Here is a 16069-nt window from a genome sequence, read left to right as displayed (position 1 = left end):
GCCTGTCCTAGCTCTGTTTCAGTTTTCATTGCTATCTCACTGTTGTGGCATGCATGAAACCGTTTTGCATAGATATTTTCCCAGCGATGAAATTCCTCACCCACTTGCAAGTTGATCTATTTGTGAATCTTTCATTCATGTTTTGCATTCACTATTAATCACTTCTACTTTTACTTAGTGTCACCATGCATTTCATCGACTTACTTGCTTTCAGTTTCCCGTCGGCGAGTCAGGCCAACCTTGGCCCTGTCTCTCCCTTTACCAAGGCTACATTGCGCATATAGGAGAAGGAAGGCTCACCTTCCTCTCCAAATTTGTGCATTCTAGCCCAACACTTGCCTCATGCACTTAATTGCACATCTCTGGAGGTCAGTGGTTGCTTGGCCCAAATTTTTTTTCATATCTGTCCCTGGGCCAGTAGTATTTCTAAGTTGGAACCATGCATTGTGCAATCCCAATAGCCAACTGACCAACTCGATTATGAATTTTGTAGTTCCAATAGTTAATGAGTCTCCTAGTAGCCCAGACTATTCCTTGTACAGTCTTGGCAGTCAATCTCCCGACCTCTCGGCTGAAATTGCGCAACCTTCATGGTCATTCACCCAAGTATGTTGCAAGTTAGTTCTCATGTTCATTTTGGTTTTCGACTGACATATTTCTCAAAATGAGTGTTACCATATCTCCAGGTATCACAGGTGTTCATCTTCCTCTTAGTAGTATAGGTACAATGGTCTCCAAGAGATCAGAGACGAAGACCCCATTCAAAGCATGCTTAGGGATGCATTCAATCAAGTGTGCATGGGCTTACCTAATCATGAAGACATCAAGTTTTTCATGGAAAAGGACATCAAGTAGCATAATAGAAATGAGAAACATCATGAATAACAATTGAAGGAAGCATATTGACTGTAGTGAACGTAGCAAAAGCAAGAGGAAGGTTGTTGAAAAAATAGAGGCGGAGGAAAGTTGCAAGATCAAGCAGATCCACTGATAATGAAAGAAAATTTGGAGACTAGGGCTATGAAGGGACGGGGCGACATGAATATTGCATGAAGGTAGAAGATGGAGAAAATAAGGAGTTGCACATGTTGAAGCAGCAACTCAGGAAGAATATGAAGCTGCACAGATAGTCCAATGAGTTGCAACATGAAAAGGACAAGAGTGGGCACAACATTCACTCATGGATGAAACTATGCCAGTATGAGTTAAGGATCCAATCAACAACTAACACAGAGAAAACATGGTGAGAAGTGTTGTTGATCGCATGCAAAGGATCCAACAGCATGCATGTCATAGAGCACACACATGCAATCCAACCCATTCAACACACTCACCAAGGCGAAGAAAAGAAGCAATTCCAACTAGGGCTAAACATGAACATCTCCAAGTTAATGTGCATGAACACTAACACACACTTGAAGATTATCAAAACCACTATACATCAATGTGTTTCCAGTTAAAATTTACCCAAGAATACCATGTGCATGTTGGAAAAAAAGTTGTATGAAGGGGTTGAACCAATGCACCAGTTGCAATGGAGGCAAGAGTTTGCTTTAGTAAGATGTCAGCAGGAGGTGCATACACACCATCACAGACTACCAAACTTGACATAATCTCACCAGCTTCACCATCAAAATCATGTAAAAGAGTTGGTCTCACCACAACAGACCGAGTATGAGTGATTTCTTACAAGGCTTGCACAAGCCATGTTGTCTCACATGAGTACATGTGCACTATAATGTTGAGTCATGTCAAATGTAATTTGAGTGTCAATAGTTGGATGTAACAGTCATAGATGTTGCGCATGGAATGGCCCCAAGGCATGTTTTGGGGCTTAAAGCCCAAGTTTTGACCAAATATTGTTGTAAAAGCTATGTGAATTGTGGGCGTGGGGTGCAAAAGTATGATAGAGTCATAGGGTTGTCCGCTCTAGTTTTGTAATGTAATGTTGCTCGGATAGAGCTACCCATGGTCTGTGGACCATGGGATTGTATAAAAAGAGCGATGCTTTAAGTGTAAAAGGGAACGAATGAATAATGAATAAAAATTAGAAGTCTAAGTGATTGAGTCGAAGTGTAACGTGTGTTTATGGGTTGCAGAGTAGTAGAAGGCTCTGCAGCTGAGTGTGTAGAGGCCTAGTAGTTCGCATTTGAGTGCATGGACCCCTACAACTGAGTGCGCAGGGCAGGTTGAGTCTGTAATAGTTGGAATAATCAATAAAGAGAACTTTTGCCATAATTCTATGTATCTATTCCTACGTTAATTCATGATTGATATAATTTGCAAATCTACTATTTATTTATTACTTGAACTTGTATTATTGAATTCTTTGTATTGCTAATTATAACTGAAGACATTCAAGTAGGCAAAGATAATTAACTAGCATTGGAATATAAGCAAGATCTTGGGTAATAGCACAGAGCGCGGCACACAGTCCCTAGTTAGGGCTACGCCAAGGTAGTGTATCAGGTTGCGAGGAACGGGAAAGTGAGCCAAGTAACCTGTGCAGGGACAAACTAAGGACTAGTGAAAACTCATCAGACATCTCCAGGGTGTGGAAACCTGGTTCTAGCACCCTCCCATTCAACTTCAGGTGAGACCTCATTCTGCACTCCGCAGACTGTTGCCGAAAGTTAGGGTCCCACCCTAACCTCCTTATTTATGTCATGGGATCATGTCATAGTCAAGAGTCAATAAAACCCATATTAATATTTGTAAGTGGTTAACCCACAATTAATGATGGGACCACAGTTAGTTGCAAATGGGCCGTAGTATTAGATAGATGGTATTAATAAAACCCACGGTATTGGCCCGTGGTATTGCATGTATGAGTCATATATAAAGGATAGAGACTCCCTGTGAGGAGCATTGTGTCTTATTTTGTAGTCGAGCTCTGCTCTATTGGAGGTTGCCCCCTCGAAGAGGCAAGTGAACATTACTCTCTGAATAATAAAATCATTGCTATTCTATGTCCTGGGTATCTTTTCTTTGCATATTCTGTAATTGGGTATCATTTTTCAGGTTAAGAGCATAACAAGTGGTATCAGAGCACTTTCTAGGGCCGGTGGGATCTCCAATTCTTAAAAAAAAAAAAAATCGGCTAGAGACGTGTTCCGGCGTCTTTAAACCATGGGATCTGTCGTTGAGCGCATAAACCTGCGGATTTAGGGAGGCATGCACGCAGGAAATACAAGAGGTGGTCACGTCTGTTGGACTCCCTTGTAACCCCTGTGGGTACCCCTTCGAGTAGTAGCGCATTAGACAGAACTGTGCACGGACTGTCTTCCACGTACCCTCTGGGTATATCGGAAGCCCCCTAGGCTCCCTTGAAACCTCGCCATAGATAAACCATTGGCCGTCTTGTGGCTACAGTACACCGAGAACAGCACTCGGAGAGATTACTCGCCCGTACGATAGGGAAGTCGGGTTGTACGGCTAAGGGTATGGTTGATCCTCCTTAGTTAGAGCCCTGAAATATTGGGCCGAGTACTACTACCGGACTCTTATGTATATTGTGATCTGTAGCACCTGACACTCCTCACGACCATAGTTTCCTTTTCTATTGGGGGATCACACATCATGTATTCCCGATCTGTGTGTGCAAAGAGGTGCAGCAACAGCAGACATCAGTCCCGCAGATCCATCAGATCCGCCGCAGCAGTTGTTCCGCCATTCAGATCTCTCAGACCCACCAGATCAGAGTTGTTGTGAAGGGTTCCTATACCGGGGTATACTTTTCGTAGGAATTTTGGCAGCATTGACATTTTGAGGATTTGGCGACTGTAGTATTGATCAAGAAGGAGTAAAACTCCGTTGGGATTTTTCAAAAAAAAAAAAAAAAATTCTGAGATCTTCCGGGGTGCGTATTGGTGATCTAGCCCATCAAAATCAGGACGACGAGCTGAGCAAGGTGGTACCATTCAATTTATTAGTCAATTTTTTTTTTATGGTCCCAATTTTTCATCAGGTTGGTGTATGGTAGAGACTAGAGCTCAAGCGATGGCAAATGAAAGGATGGAAAAACTGGAAGACTCAGTGCAATCCCTCAAACATGAGCTTCACGGACTAAGTATCCAGATACAACAATTACTTCCGAAGGGCAAGGAGCAAGCCCACGAGGAGGCGTATAATGGAAATGAATACAATGAGGGTGAGTCTAGCCACTCTCCTCACGTCTGGCACACCCATCCACCACCCAGTCAGCGACCTCCCAAGTTGGATGTGCATAAATTTGACGGTTCTCACCTGTCCACATGGCTAGCACAAATGGAGCAGTATTTCAAATTGAATCATATCCCAGATGATGCGACTAAGCTTATGTTGGGGAGCATGTACTTGGACAATGAACGGTGGTAATGGTGGGAATGGCATCAGCGTTGCAATGGACCTTTTAGGACTTGGACCCAATTTACCAAAGCTCTTCGAGATCGCTTTGAACAGGAAGACTCTTTTTTGGGTCGTCTCACTAAGCTCCGACAGACTGGTACAGTGGATGAATATATTACCGCTTTTGAAGCCTTAGCCTTCCACACTAGGGGTCTCACAGATGAGTTCTACATGGAATGTTTTATTAGTGGTCTTAAAGAAGCCATCAAAGCTCAAGTTCTACTTCACCACCCTCCACGTGGACGGAGGCTTGCCAGGTAGCTCGTAAGGTGGAACGTGCATTAGCAGCCCAATACAGTCGCCCAAATTTCCCCACTAAAGGTCGTCCCCCACAGGCTCACAACACGACTCAAACACTTAAGGTCCAAAAGGTGTCACCTGCGGAAATGGCCGAAGGAAGGAAGCAAGGACTATGTTACTACTATGATGAAAAATACTCCCCAGGTCATAAATGCAAGGAGCCCAAATTTTTTCAAATAGATGCCACTGACTACAGCTCAACAGAGGAAGATCCACCACTTGAGGAACATGAGGCGCTAGAAGAAGACAACACAAAGGAGAATGTCTCTGACGAACCAGTTATTTCGCTGCATGCGTTGGTAGGGATTTCTTCCCCTCAAACTCTCAAAAGCCGAGGTTTCCTTAAACATCGCCCAGTAGTAGTCTTGATTGATAGTGGAAGTATCCATAATTTCATCCATCAAAAAATCGCAGAAGCAACGCATTGTTTTGTATGAGCAGTTTCTAACTTCCAAGTCCAAATTGCGGATGGGGGCACAATGAAATGTGAAGGCCACTGTGAAAATGTCAAACTTCAAATGGGGGATTATCAGTTGAAAACCCACAGGTTTGCCATACACATGGGGGGTTGCGAAATTGTCCTCGGCGCTGAATGGCTCCGCACTCTTGGGCCAATCACAATGGATTTCCAGGAGTTATATATGAGTTTTAAGCAGAACAACTCCGCACATACCCTCCATGGACTCCAGGCGGGAGCCCCCTCTATCATCAGCTTGCATAGGATGGAAAAATTGTTAAAAAAGGGCCATCATGGAGTAGTAGCTCAATTTAATGCCATTCAGGTAGTCGAAACCATGTCTCTGCCAATTCATCATGAGATGCAACAGATTTTAAATAACCATCAGACGGTCTTTGACAAGCCTCATGAGCTTCCACCCTCGCGAGGGGAACATGATCATAGCATCACCTTGGTTCTAGGGGCCCAACCCCCAAATGTGCGGCCATACAGATATCCGTTCACCCAAAAGAATGAAATAGAAAAAATCATCAAGGAACTGTTGGAAGCAGGTGTCATTCGTCCCAACATTAGTCCTTATTCATCCCCAGTGGTCATGGTGCTCAAGAAAGATGGGGAGTGGCGGATGTGTCCCGACTTCAGGGCCCTCAATAAGTTGACAGTCAAAGATAAATTTCCCATCCCGGTGGTTGACGATTTGCTGGACGAACTCAATGGGGCTCAATTCTTCACTAAGTTGGATCTTAGCTCAGGCTACCACCAAATTCGCATGAACGAAGTCAACATTCCCAAGACAACTTTTAGAACTCATGAAGGCCATTATGAGTTCCTGGTCATGCCATTTGGTCTTTGTAATGCCCCCTCTACTTTTCAGAGCCTTATGAATCACATTCTCAAACCATATCTCAGAAAATTTGTCCTTGTCTTCTTCGATGACATCCTCATCTATAGTGGCACTTGGGCTGCACATCTTCAGGATGTAGATCTACCCTTGCAACTGCTCCGCAAGCATAAATTATTTGTCAAGATGTCCAAGTGTTCATTTGGCATGGAAGAAGTTGAGTATTTGGGCCACAAATGTCTAGAAACCTACCTTAGGTGTTTCACTTCAGAAAAGCAACACCTTTGGGTACAGTGGTTACCTCTGGCTGAATGGTGGTATAACACCAACTATCATGCCACCACCAAAATGACTCCCTATGAAGCAATATATGGTCAACTTCCGCCTTCCCCTACTTCTTATCTCAAGGGGTGCTCCAAAGTACAAGCAGTGGATCAACTCCTACAACACCACGCAACCATTCTCGCCCATCTTAGGGAGAATCTTCATCAAGCTCAGAACCGCATGAAGCAACAGGTCGACCAGCATCACTTAGAGCGCCAATTTCAAGAAGGGAATCAGGTCTTTTTGAGGCTGCAACCATATAAGAAAACATCACTCAAAGACAAGGGTTGTCAAAAGCTCTCTCCAAAATTCTACGGACCATACCAAGTACTTCAGCGCATTGGAGAAGTGGCTTACAAGTTGGCTTTGCGACCTACGACACAAATCCATCCAGTTTTCCATGTATCATGCCTCAAGAAAGTGATTGGGAACAATTGCCGAGTTCAAACCAGTCTACCTGAATTGGACGAAGAAGGGTCAATCTGGCTTCAACTCGAACAGGTTCTAGACACATGAGACAAGCAACTGCGCGGCTGCATGATTAAGGGAGTTGATCCGGATTTAAACAGGAACGCAACAAATCACAAAGATAACCATATACACAAAGATGTAGCGGAAATAATACTTCATTTCATTAATAGGAAATACTGAAATTTGCTTACAATCAGAAATGGAAATAAACTAGCTAGGGCGATGGTAGCTTATCTCTGAGAAGAGATGTGATGGCTACATGCCTCTGAACTGTGTTACAATGAGGCTCGAAGGCCTATTTATTGTTGAGAAACAATAGAAAACCCTTAACATTCCAAAACCTAACCCTAGGAGATGAAACGCCAAACTCTGGGCCCCGTTTGGGGGTAAGTTGGTACATCAACTTCCCGGGGTCGTAACTTTGGCATATGATCTCCGTTTGACGCGTACAATAGCTCATTAGAAAGATCTATCCGAGCACTATCATTGTTGGAACGGGCAACACTAGTCATTTCCATGGACTCGTGTTGCCCCTGGATTCCCCAAAAAACGTCGTTTAGGGCCTCAAAATGGCTCCGGAAGTTCAGGACCCGAAAAACTGCTAAAAATAGTAAGTTGTGCTACAATTAAGGAAACTGAAAATGCTGAGAAGGACAATGGTGGGGGTCCAGGTGGACTTGGCAGGTGGCCACCAATATCCACCTGGATCATTCCTCCCCCCTTAGGAAGCAATGGTCCCCATTGCGTTGAGCTCCTCCATGAGATGAGGAAACTTCTGCTGAACTTGTTCCCTGGTGAGCCACTTGCCCTGCTGAAGGAGTTGGCCTGCTTTGACAACTCGATACAGTTGGATATTCTGTTGGCGAGTGTTCTTGATCTGTGTGTCCATGATCCGATCAGTTGCAGCTTGTTCCATGCAATCTGGATTTAATTCTGTGGGTTTGAGCTGTTCTGCAATGTCGGATGTGTCTAGCAATGGTGGAAAGTATGGCCGAAGGCGGTCCACATTGAACACTGGGTGCAGGCCAAGGAATGGGGGAATGCTGAGCTCAAATGCATTGTCTCCCATAGCCTTAGTAATGGTGTAAGGACCATATCGGAGTGGTCTCAATTTCCGATAGGCTCCAGTAAGGCGTTCCTTTTGCAAATGCAACCAGACTTTGTCGCCCACCTGAAACTTGTGTGGCACCCGATGTTGATCATGTCGCTGCTTGTACTTGGCATTTGATTTCTCAAGAATGTCATGGACCTGCTGGCGAATATGTTGGATGCGCTCAATGAAGCTGGTGGCCTTATCTGTTTCGGACTGGACATGAGCTGAATTCATGTGAGTAGCTGCAAGTGGCATGGCCACATCAATGGGGCATAGTGGCTGGAATCCCAAACCCACCTGAAAAGGGCTATGGCCAGTGGAGCTGTGAAGAGCTCGGTTGTAGCTGTGCTGAACATAGGGGAGGCTCTCGTCCCATGTGCGTGGATGCTTTGAGTTATACATGCGCAGAATGTGCACAATCATCCTATTGACAACCTCTGTCTGGCCATCAGTTTGAGGATGGAAGGCTGTGGACTTCGTGAGTTTGGTGTCCAGCATTGACCAGAGACTGGACCAAAATGTGCTGAGAAACCGACTGTCCCGATCTGAGATGATAGACTGTGGGATCCCAAAGTGCACCCACACTCGTTCAAAGAAGAGTTTAGCAGTGGCTTCTGCTGTGATATTCTTCTTGCAGGCCATCATAATGGCCATCTTTGAGAACCTGTCGACGACCACAAAAACACAGTCATTTCCATGCTTAGTGGAAGGAAGGCCTGACATGTAATCCATGGAGATGGATTCCCAAGGTCGACTAGGGGTAGGCAACGGGGTATAGAGGCCTTGCTTCTTAATGGTCGGTTTGGCAATGGCACAGGCAGTACATGATCGGATGTACTTCCCAACATCCTGTCGAAGATTCGGCCAATAGAAATAATTTTGCAGTACTGCCACTGTTTTCTCGACCCCGAAATGCCCAGCAGCCCGACTGTAGTGTGCTTCCCAAATCATCTTGGCACGCTCGCTTGAAGGAACACAAAGGTGACCGAGGTGGCATAATAGGGCATCCTGGAGGTGAAAATCTGCAACCTGCCGACCCTCCAAGAGTGTCTGGTATGTGTGGCCGAATTCTGGGTCGCTTTTGTAGAGAAGTGGCCAATCAGAAGTCTCGTGCCCGCAAGAGTTGAGCACGGTGGTTAGCGCCATGATCGGTGGTCGACTGAGGCAATCTGCAACATTATTGGTGCTGCCCTTTTTATACTTGATATTCAAGTGAAACTGTTGCAGGTATGTAGACCACTTCTGATGGCGATCATTCTGCAATTTCCCTTGGGTCTGTATGAACTGCAGAGGTCGGTGGTCTGTGTGGATGACCGTTTCCTTCCCCAAAATGTAATGCTTCCATTGTCGGCAGGCCTGTACAATGGAATACATCTCTTTATCATAAGTGGGGTACTTCCGGACTGTGTCTGAAAGTGTTTCACTGTGATATGCCACTGGATGTCCATGTTGAGTAAGGACTGCCCCAATAGCATAGTCAGAGGCATCTGTCTCGACCTCAAATGGTTGTTGTAAATCTGGTAACGCGAGCACTGGTGCCGTGCAGAGGCGATCCTTCAACTCCCTGAATGCCTTCTGTTGAGATTCAGACCAAAAGAATTTTGCTTTCGCCCCGCCCTTGGTGACTTGACTCAAGGGCCAAGAAATATGAGAAAACCCCAACACAAACCTGCGGTAGAAGTTGGCAAGACCTAGAAAGCTGCGGAGCTCTGTTAGAGTGGTTGGAGAGGGCCAATCCCGAATGACTTGGACCTTGGCTGGATCGACATGCACCCCCTGTTCATCAATGATGTATCCCAGATACTGAACCTCGGTCATGCCAAAAGTGCATTTCTCCAAATTGGCACATAGCTTGTGTTGCCGCAGTGTTTGGAGAACCTGTCGGATGTGGTGGAGGTGCTCTTCCCAACTCTGGCTGAAGATCAGAATGTCATCCAAGTATACTACTACAAAGGAGTTGGTGAATGGCCGCAAGATGTCATCCATTAGCCTCATAAAGGTTGCAGGAGCATTCGTCAATCCGAAAGGCATGACCAACCATTCGAAGAGGCCCTCCTTGGATTTGAAGGCAGTCTTCCACACATCTGAGGGTTCGATTGGTACCTGGTGATATCCTGACTTCAGATCGATCTTGCTGAAATATTTCGCCCCCTTTAGTTGGTCTAGGAGGTCATCAATCCGCGGGATCGGGTACCTATTACGGACAGTGATCTTGTTCAGCGCCCGATAGTCAATACAGAGTCTCCACGTCCCATCCTTCTTCTGTACCAACACTATCGGGCTCCCACAGGGCGAAGAACTCGGACGGATGTGACCTTTCTGCAGGAGCTCCTGAATCTGCCTCTTGATTTCATTGTTCTCCAGAACGGAGCGCCGATAAATTGGTCCATTGGGTAGCGGCGCACCTGGGGTCAGATCGATGGAGTGCTTGACTTGACAGTGCAGAGGAACCCCTGCCGGGGAGGTGAAGATGTCTTCGTACTCCTCCACAATCTTGTCCATCTGTAGCTGCCGTGCAGAGGGACCCCGTTTGGAGGCCGCGGCCACTGTCTTCTTCTTCCCTTGAGGGCGTATCATCAGGAAAACAAATTTCCTGGTTTTGGAAATGATCTTACTGCATTGTTTTGCAGTAATCAAAGAGATGGCGGCAGGTGGTGCTACCTCTGGTATCCTGAACAACTTATTTCCCAATGTAATAATAACAGCACGGGGCCTTGATTCATACACAGCATGTCGCTTCCACAAGTATGGTTGTCCTAGTAATACATCACAAACTTCAAGGGGAGCAATGTCACACAATACCTCATCCATGAAGGGCTTGATGTTGTATGGAAGGCGACACTGCTGGCTCACGCGAAGATCTCGTCCTTGGTGAAGCCACCCAATGGTGTATGGTTGTGGATGTGCTGTGGTCGGTAAGCCCAACCGCTTCACGACCTCTGCCGAAATGAGGTTCTTTTGACTCCCGCTATCAACAATGAACTGTATCGGGGAGCCCTTTACCCACATCTGGGAGTGAAAGAGACGCTCCTCCTCCTCTGGATCTTCGGGTTCATTTTTCTGGATCTTTGCGGTAGCAACAGTGGCGCTGGGGTCTGCATCAATGATCTGCTTCCCTTTTTCATACCCCTTATCGGGTTCTGACTCAGAGTCGGAACATGCATCTGATTCTGAAACCTTTAGCTCAGCCACCAGTGACTGCTTGGCCCGACACTCACTTGTGTTGTGAGTGGAGCTCTTATGGAACTCGCACCATTTTCCAGTGTCCTTTCTCGGCTTTGCGGCGCTGTTCTTTGCTTGCAGCTTCGGCTGGTTGTCTTGGGCTGTCCCGCCTTGGCTTTGTCCTTTGTTCTGTGGTTTAGGGGCACCTTTCCCCTGCTTTGGATTCGCAGATCCAAAGTCTCGCTTCTTTTGTTTAAACTTCTGCTCGACCTTGACGGCATACCGGTATGCTGCGCCGAGCGAGGGGATGTTTAGGAACTGTATTTCTTCCTGGATGTACTTGTGTAGGCAGCCACGGTATTTGAGTATCAAATGTTGCTCCGAATCCTTGATACCCAACTTTGTGTGAAGGGTATGGAAAAGATTGGTGAACTCCGGCACGTCTTGGTCCCTTCCCTGCCGCAGCGTGGTCCACTTTATGTATTCATCCTCATAGCTCCCGACAGGGTAGTACTGCTCCTTGATGGCATCCCAGAACGAATCCCAGGTGGGTGCGGCTGAAAATAGTGAGCCAGTACTTTCATCCTTCTGCTTGTAGTAGGTTTCCCACCAGTCCTTGACGTGGGGGGCTGCTTTGAGAAGAGCAAAAACAATCTTTTCCCGACTCGAAAATTCATGAACAAAAAAATAACCCTCTAGCAGATTTAACCATTTATCTACAGCATTGGCATCTATCTGACCCTCGAATATGGGGATTTCAAAATTAACTTGTACCTTAAAGGGTGTGGCGTTTCCAGAGGAGCTGCTGGAAGCCGATGCGCTGCTTCTGGGTAGCCGCTGAAGGATCTACGCAAAGCTGTCCATCATCGCGTTCCGTTGTCGCTCGAGCGCTTCTTCGAGCAAGATTTTGATGGGATCTCCTGCCCCCTCGTCTTTCTTCTCGTCCGCCATGGGAGGCCGTCGCGATTTGCGAGGCTAGTCTTGCAAAGGTTCAACCAGTTCGAGCCCTAACTCCTTATATCCCGACCTTGTTGGGGACATGCAAAGAAAAACAGAGAAAAAGCAGACCGCTCTGATACCACTGATCCGGATTTAAACAGGAACGCAACAAATCACAGAGATAACCATATACACAAAGATGCAGCGGAAATAATACTTCATTTCATTAATAGGAAATACTGAAATATGCTTACAATCAGAAATGGAAATAAACTAGCTAGGGCAATGGTAGCTTATCTCTGAGAAGAGATGTGATGGCTACATGCCTCTGAACTGTGTTACAATGAGGCTCGAAGGCCTATTTATTGTTGAGAAACAATGGAAAACCCTTAACATTCCAAAACCTAACCGTAGGAGATGAAACGCCAAACTGTGGGCCCCGTTTGGGGGTAAGTTGGTACATCAACTTCCCGGGGTCGTAACTTTGGCATATGATCTCCGTTTGACGCGTACAATAGCTCATTAGAAGGATCTATCCGAGCACTATCATTGTTGGAACGGGCAACACCATGGAATGGACTTGTGTTGCCCCTGGATTCCCCAAAAGACGTCGTTTAGGGCCTCAAAACGGCTCCGGAAGTTCAGGACCCGAAAAACTGCTAAAAATAGTAAGTTGTGCTACAATTAAGGAAACTGAAAATGCTGAGAAGGACAATGGTGGGGGTCTAGGTGGACTTGGCAGGTGGCCACCAATATCCACCTGGATCAGGTGTCCTCGTCAAATGGAAAGACACCTCCCCGGAAGATGCAACTTGGGAACCAACCACTATTCTTCAGCAGTTTCTGAGGCTTCAGCCTTGAGGACAAGGCTAGTCTTGAGGGGGAGGGCATGTTAGGGTCCCACCCTAACCCCCTTATTTATGTCATGGGATCACGTCATAGTCAAGATTCAATAAAGCCCATATTAATATTTGTAAGTGGTTCACCCGCAATTAATGACGGGACCACAGTTAGTTGCAAATGGGTCGTAGTATTAGATATATGGCATTAATAAAACCCATGGTATTGGCCCATGGTATTGCATGTATGAGTCATATATAAAGGATAGAGACTCCCTGCGAGGAGCATTGTGTCTTATTTTGTAGTCGATCTCTGCTCTATTGGAGGTTGCCCCTCGAAGAGGCAAGTGAACATTACTCTCTGAATAATAAAATCATTGCTATTCTGTGTTTTGGGTATCTGTTCTTCACATATTCTGTATTTGTGTATCATTTTGTGTATCGAACCTGGGTCAGGCCCCAAAAATCCAACAAATGGTTTCGTAACTGGGACCGGGATTCGCATAGAGATTTTTGATGTCGTATCACTGGAATCCAACAAAGAAAGGAATTGAAGAGTTGTTGGACAGAAATATTCACAAATTCATGGAGCAAGAAAACAGGAATCTGCGACCATCAAAGGAAGAGTGGTTAGATTGCTACTTATATATGGAGATCCATGAAATTTTCTTTGCATCCTTCCCTACTGAGTTGTACGAGTGGATCGCGGAGCTAGCACACAGCCAAGGAAGGTGTAAACTCAACAAACCTATTGTGCGGACTCCAAAATTGGTGCGCAGACCGGAAGCATTGGAAGATAAGATCATGCACGTTGTAAATCACTGGCTGGATTGGATCACAGGAGGGTTCATCATCGAATTTGCGGTAGATAAATCAGTCAGTTATAACGAGGCAAAATGATGCTTCCTCAAAGGACTGCAAGGTAAGTACGTTAAAACTTTGAACACTTGGATTAAAATGCTACTGTGTGAAAAGCAGTTTGTGCGAATAAATTGATGTTTTGGGCTACACGAAGTGGTAGAATCTACAAAAATGAAGGTAAAACATAACTAGAAACTAGCCCCTTGATTTCACCTCCACGAGGGAGTGAAGAAGATCTCGTGAAAGTTTTGCCAAGAAGTGTGATCAATCTAATAAGGAAGAGAATTCTGTGCATACCACCCCCACCCACACCACCACCAGTTTCACTATCTTCACCCACGACTTCACCCATACCACCTCCACCACCATTGCAAAGCAGTATGGCTAGTGCGATAAAGCTACCAGTGTTCAGGGGAGTAGGGAATGAAGATTCAAACCAATTTTGGATCGTGATAAAAGCTTTATGGGAAGCATAGGGTGTCACAGACGATAATATAAAGAAGGCAACGTTGGTCAGTGCTCTGCAGGATCACGCTGACCTGGTACATTAAGCATTCCAATGACAATCCAAATGTAGGGATAGCAGATATACAAGTTGCGCTAAACAAAGAATTTAGCAAGCCAAAATTGGAGGCACAGTTGATCACTGGATTTAAGGAAATCACAATGCTATGAGACGAAACCCTATGGGAGTTGGATCAAAGATTGAAATGCACAATTCGTGAAGTGAACATGACACTAATAGATGGGCAACACCGAAATTGGTTTGTAGCATCATTAACGCTGCATCTATGGAATGCGTTGTCACAACAAAGGCTAACCACTCAGGCTGAGGCTTTGGAGGTCGCAATGAGATTGCACGAGACTCTGATACAAGATCCTAACCTGGGAGTTTAGCAGATCCACGTGCAGCTAAAAAAATTGTGTCTGGAGATGTAGAGTTTGAAACAAGATAAGACAACCCGCCTAGAGGTGCACTATGAGGTATGGTGCATAAAATTCAAGGGCCAGGGGCATGACAAGGATCACTTCCTGGTGTTCGCGAATTAACTCGCTGGATGAGGGCCAATGCCACTAAGACTGAAGGCACAAGCTGGACCAAGCACGGTGCCTACATTGTGGTGCGTGATTTCTCAGATAGGAGGGAAGCATGCTACAGATAACTGCCATCTATTATAGAAGTATACACAGAATTCCCAGCAGTTGTTTTGTAATTTATATTGGTCAGTAGGACATGATGAGTGTGCCTATAGAAGTTATTAATTGATGATGGATCAGACTCCTACCTATAGAGTTCAGGGCGAAACACGAGCAATTCATCAAAACACAAGAATGACGCGCACCAGATTTCACGGGTGCAAACAAGGCTGAGGTGGAATTGGACTAGGAAGAGGTCGCGGACAGCTGATATGTTACAATTGTGGAGGGCCAGGAAATTATGCCCGCAATTGTATGAATCCAACGCGGCCATCATGCTTATATTGTACATTGTTTGATCATGAGATAGAGGACAGTACAACACTGATAGCAAGGTTCCACGATAAAGGAGCACTCCAGCCTCCCCTGACTCAGAACCTGCAAATGATGACATCTGAGCCACGTTGGGAACACCCTAATGTAAATATCATGCTTCGGAGTGGTATTACAATAGGAGATGACAAAGGAAGGCAGCCTAAAGAAATTACCTGGGTTCGCACGGCTCCAATGAAGGAACAAAATTTTTATTTGGAGTGTGTTAAGGAGACCTTCATGGAAGCTAAGGGGAGCTTCGTGGATGCCTCCATTTCAGGAAGTAAAGGTAGAGTAGAACCAAAAATGGATCCATCGATGCTCACTACATTCTTGGAGACATGCATGAAGCTGCTGCATGACAGCAAGGCTGTAAAGGGGCTGCAAGAACTTATACCGACATGCACTAGGACTGTGCCAGGAGAACTACGCAAAGTCTGAAAGATCAGGAAGCACACGACATGAAAAGGAAGGGAGATGAGATTGAGCACACAGATCAGGGAATTTGAGATGGACCTAGCGATTCTAGACCTAGGATTGGACATGAACATCTTGCCACAGTAGACATGGGAGCACATGGGAAGACCTGCACTGCAATGGTCTCCTATCCAACAACAGATGGTGACCAACAAAATATCCTACCTATGGGGAGACTATAGGGAATCACAGTAAATGTCCAAGGACAAAGCGTGCTAGCAGATTTTTAAGTGATAGAGATTGTTGATGACAACAATCCCTATCTCACACTATTAGGAATATATTGGGCCACCGACATAAATGGAGTAAAAAATCTAAAGAAGTGAAAGATGATCTTCGAGAAAAAGTCACTATGGGTAGTGGTGCCTTTAGACCCTGCAAAAGTATCGTGCTACATAGAGCTAGTGTGC

Source organism: Pinus tabuliformis, chromosome 8 (genome assembly GCF_031772625.1).
Source record: "Pinus tabuliformis cultivar Carrire ecotype Pingquan chromosome 8, CPIR1, whole genome shotgun sequence".
Classification (NCBI taxonomy): Eukaryota; Viridiplantae; Streptophyta; class Pinopsida; order Pinales; family Pinaceae; genus Pinus; species Pinus tabuliformis.
This window is presented reverse-complemented; position numbering follows the sequence as displayed.